This window comes from Mauremys reevesii, linkage group 1 (genome assembly GCF_016161935.1).
Source record: "Mauremys reevesii isolate NIE-2019 linkage group 1, ASM1616193v1, whole genome shotgun sequence".
Taxonomy (NCBI): domain Eukaryota; kingdom Metazoa; phylum Chordata; order Testudines; family Geoemydidae; genus Mauremys; species Mauremys reevesii.
In genome coordinates this window covers 94383082-94388180 of record NC_052623.1, presented here as the reverse complement: position 1 = coordinate 94388180, position 5099 = coordinate 94383082, and the positions used below count along the sequence as shown (strand labels likewise).

The 5099-nt window shown below is 35.5% G+C and overlaps 1 long non-coding RNA gene across 1 annotated transcript; it reads left to right on the top strand.

Moving 5' to 3' along the window:
• The first annotated feature begins 352 nt into the window (after window positions 1–352).
• On the top strand, window positions 353–3774 carry LOC120399920. The gene is made up of 4 exons (XR_005595402.1): window positions 353–489; window positions 1180–1344; window positions 1614–1774; window positions 3644–3774. It is a non-coding gene; the product is annotated as an uncharacterized LOC120399920 (long non-coding RNA).
• The last annotated feature ends 1325 nt before the right edge of the window (window positions 3775–5099 follow it).

Here is a 5099-nt window from a genome sequence, read left to right as displayed (position 1 = left end):
GAGAATTGAAAGAAAAATGCAAAGCTTAGTCTACCTAACAATCCAGAACTCAGGAGACTCCAGCGAAGTTCTGTTTTAAGACATCAGTTATATACTAGTGTTGGTTTACTTAGACTGAGAGCACTTGACAAAAGATAGAAACCATTAACCTCACAGGTTTTTCTGCCTCGGGCAAACAATGTTGATATGAAATTACATAGGGAAAGATGAAGTGTGTGGGGGGGAAATGATAGCAAAGCAAATATGGGGTGACATATTTGGTAGAGGTAAAAGGAAAGAGAATGAAAAGGCACATTGATCAATTGTTACGACATAATAGCTCAGTATGGTTACAGAATGTTGCTTCAGAAGGAGGAGGTGGTGCTGAAAGATGATGGCTGTGAGAGGGAGAGTGGTCTTGCTGGGCATGTTCCAAATAGTATACGTAAGGAACAAGACAAAGTCCAGGTGTTACTTTTCTTCCCTGGCTGCAGCAAGACCTCCCTTAAGGTTAACCTTGTAATTTCATGTTTATTGTTATTTATTCATTAAGGAAGTTACTGGGTAGAAGTGTGGTGTGTTGAGGACTATTACAATTGCAGGCCTTTGGTTTAATAGTGAGGTGGGAGGTTCTGTATCCTCTTTGCAGGTTACAGGACTCTGTAGCAAAGCATGTGAGCAGAATTAGTTTGGAGATAGTTTAAAACAAAGTGGGGTAGGTTGTGTCTCTATTTTAGGGAGCAGCCTGAGGTTTTGTGTGTTTGTGTTGTTGTTGTTTCTTTGTTTCTCTTTTTTCAGTTTTTGGTTGTTCTGGATTTTCAGAAATAATGTAGTCTTACATTGCAACCTTACAGCAAGTGTATTTGTATGTTTTTTAAAAATCTTACTCTCTTTGTCTGCCATGATGAAACATAACATCTTTAGTTATCTTTCTCTTCCTTCCAATACTCCCTACATTGACTTAGATAAATGTTTCTGTGAATCTTAGTCATCAAAGAAAATATGGTATGTATTCTAATTTTCAAAGTAGTTCTTTATGTACTCATTAGCAATAGTTATTCTTACAAAGACATCATTACTTTCAAATTATATTCACTTTCTTTCTCTATCTTTTTCTGTTGGGCGTAAGTTTTTTAAAATGACTTGGGTGCCAGTGACATTTGAAATACCATTAATTTAATCCCTTTCCTCGTTCCTTAGTAACATAACGATAGCTAATAAGAAGCAGACCAGTCCCACAAAGACAGCAGGAGCACCTAGTGGTGAAAATGATCAGACATTGTGCAAGGACAAGCTACCAATCCTCTGGTGGCTTAGTGAGGCCAATGGAAGTTGAGGAGCATTACATATTTGCTAGTGGTGCAGGTTAGCTGTTAGAATCATTCACCTGAAACAATAATTTTCCATTAAGTTAGAAGCATTAAATGTGTTAATCTCATTAATGAGCATGTGGATATAGAAAACAATGATCTTTGATCTTTGCATCAGACTACCTGAATAATATGTCCTACATTGTTTGGCACTATACAAATACTTCATGTAGAGAAGGGCATTAGTCTTGCTTAAGAGATTTCAATTGTACCAGCTATCTTTTCTGCTAGAATTAAAAAAAAAAATATGCTTATTCTCTACAGGTTTCTGAAGTTGAAATTTAAAAAAAAATCGGAGTTGGACTTTTCCATCAAGATTTTACCAAAAGATCATCAGTATTTCTTTTTGAATTTCAACTCTTCAAGCAAGCACCCTTTTCGGGTGCAATCTTGAAAATCATTTAGTTAGAGGCACAAATTCTCAGGTTTGTACAATTTGTTTTATAGGGGCAAATGTGGTCTGATTTTTATAATTCAAAAAGGGAGATCGGATCTCTTTCAGAAAATATATCCCATTGCTCTTTTCCTCTCTCTTTTTCCTCTTATTTTTATTCTTGAATACAGGAAAACTTAGTATAAAATGTATGTGAATATTTATAAGTTTATAATGTTGAATATTCAGAAGTTAGAAATTACAAAAATTATTTCTCAAAATAAGAGTAATTACTGAAGGGTCTCACTATTGTGTATTTCAAAGTGAACAGATCATGACTATAAATGTTTCAGTGGTATAGGAAGGCATAGTGTGTGATTATTCTAGGCCAGGTGTGCCACAATACCTATGAACAACAGGGTGAAGCCATAATCCCCATGTGCTTCCTTTAGTGATTTGTGACACAGTTTGAATATTTGAACATATTTTTATGCACTGAGGTTCTCTGCTTAAACTGGGAATGGTATCCAGCTGTGTTTTCAATTAACTTTTTAACAGAAACTCTTTGCAATTTCAGCAGCAAGGAGTCCCATCACAGAGGAGTAATATCAGCAATCTGTTTCTAGCTTTATAATTACGCTAGAAATCTTTTGAAAATCGAGTGCTCATTTTACATGCAAAAGACAAGACAACATATTCAGTCATTGGCACTAGACAACTTAAATGTTTTATTTTAGGTTAGAGTCATCTTATACAATTATTGGTTATTTTTCTGTGTTTATCTCTATAGAATACATGTTGCAGTTCCTGCCATTTACTGTCAGTTATTCTATATAATGTATTTATTTCCACTTTCACACATTTGCTCATTATATTTTAATTTCTAGTTTATGTCTTTACATGGTGCAAAAATGTTGATTCATCTTCTATTTAATCTTCCCATTTTATCACTTTCTTATTTTCAAGTTTGTTTCCTTGCCTCTCTCATTAATTGAAATGACCTTTAGAACACCCCTTTGAAACCAATCAGTCTTACATGCTGATCTGCAGAACAAGCCTAGTTTGAATAAAATCTTTTGAGTTACACATGCCTAAATATTTGATTGGAATATATGGAAAAAGTGGATTGATTTTTGAATGTGTAGAAGTAAAAATATATGACTGTGGATTTTACTGAAACCTTACAAACGTTTGGGTTGAGTTGAAGGATGTAAAATTTGGCAAAGGTAAGAACAAGTCAGAAATGCTGTTATTGGAAGATGCATTTCAACCTTAACATATACTAACTGATAATGTTACTTCCATTGTGGGGGGAGATGGAGGGGGGTATTCTGGTAAGAATGCTTCATCAGAAAGGAAAGTTTTGTGGTGTACCCTAAACATGGTTAGATTTTGGATTATTCTAATCTCCTCTGGAAGTTTGTTCCAAGAACAACTTCATTGATAGAAAATGCTTCATCTCTGGCTCATGTGTACTTCATTCTGGATTCTAAACTACTCTGTCTCTTAGCATTCCAGAGTCTTGTTGGGTTGTGGATGGAGATGTAGTTGCTGATATGGCTGGGCTGGGTGTTTATTGCTTTAAAAATCAAGACTGAGCGCTTGCACTGGTAACAGAACCAGACTGAATTTCCTCTGGTTCTTATGTTTCCAGATGCTGATCTCTTCTAGATATTGTCATGTCATTGGTAATGACTTTAAGATATGAGACATACAGCTGGGTGTCATCATTTTGTTGTCCGCAATGTTTGCTGTGTCTCACCACCTTTCCAAGTAGTCTCATGTAAATACTGATGAGATGATATACATACTAGAGGAGCTTTGCAGATTAAAAGTTTTGGGAAGAAGTAAAAGTTGCCTATCACCCCTTTCTAGAACCTATTGCAGAGGAGTAATTGTAGTACTTTTCCATCTACTCCAGCTATATCAGAAGCACCTTTTGGTCAACTCTCTTGAAAGCTGCAGAGAGATTGAATACCCTTTTACACTCACATGAACGGGTCTAAAAATTGTTCTGCAAGGAGGAATTCATTGTAGAATCAGGCCCAAATAAACTACGCTAACATAAAGTCAGTGTACATGAGAGCAGAACCTTGCTCAAAGTTGTTTATGTGTGTGGTGAATATTTATTTTTTTCATTAAAAAAAGTACTCTTTATTGTTGAACACTTGCGCGCTCTCTCGCTCTGTGTGTGTGTGTATATATATATATTGCTCATTAATAATTTAATTTAAAAATAATCATAAAATTATATTATAGGCCCTTAATTTCTTATTGCATTAATGAGTTATTCAAAAGAATGTTAATGTTTAGAGAGACCATATGGCCACAAGTCAATACTTAGTAATAAACTTAAGGATATTGCAGTTATGAAATGCAGAATATTTAGATATTGAAAATGCTTTAGCTTTTTTAGAAGGGACTGAAGTTTAATGTATTTTTACTAGCTAATTTATTAAGGAGAAAATATCATGCCATCATATGCTTTGCTGAACTCCTACATCACCTCTCTCCCTCTCAACTGGGCTGCAGAGCAGCAGGAATTACTGTTCTAGGAATCTGTAGTAACTCTCCTCCACAATTTCAATAAAAAGAAAAGGAAAGGGCCAGATTTGGTTCCTGGTCATTTGTATATACATGGAACCTGGTCTCACTTCACTATAATGTGTTCATCCCCAGCACCGAATATGTAGCTTGTTTAAGAGCTTTCACTCTGACCGAGACCTTAAGGATACATAGCTTAATTGCCACCAGCTGAGGATCTGCCCCTACATTGTTTCCTGGTTGAAGAATTTGATTCTCACATGTCCTGTTCCTCGACTGATGTCGACCATAACGTCTTACTCCTGATACTGAAAACCCTTACTCACAGGCACAGTCTTTGCTTACATGAGTAGTGCCACTACCTTCAAAGGGATCACTCAAATGAGTGAGGACTACTTATGTGCGAAAGGATTAAGCTCCTGATTCTCAGGTGGAAGGAACCGGGAAAAAGGAGGAACAAGCCTGCTGTTTAATTTGTGTGCACCTGCTTCAAGTGAGTACATTGCCTCTCAGGATATAAAGATGTCTCAATGGCCATGGAGACCATTGAGTCTGCAGAACTCCTAGCCAAATGTGGTATTCAGGATTAGACCCAGAGTTTATAATTACATAGTCTTTTTATGAGCAAAATTATATCATGCACTTAATGTTATTTAAAATATTATTCCTCAAGAGAAGCTTTACAATCATCTAATTATCTCCTTGTTTTTCCTTTTAAATGATTCAATTATTCTAAATTAACATTTTTTATTTTACAATGGAAATTAGAAGCATAAATAAGTGTTATTGATTAGGCATGTGCATTAATGTACTAATTCACTCATGCTTTGTTA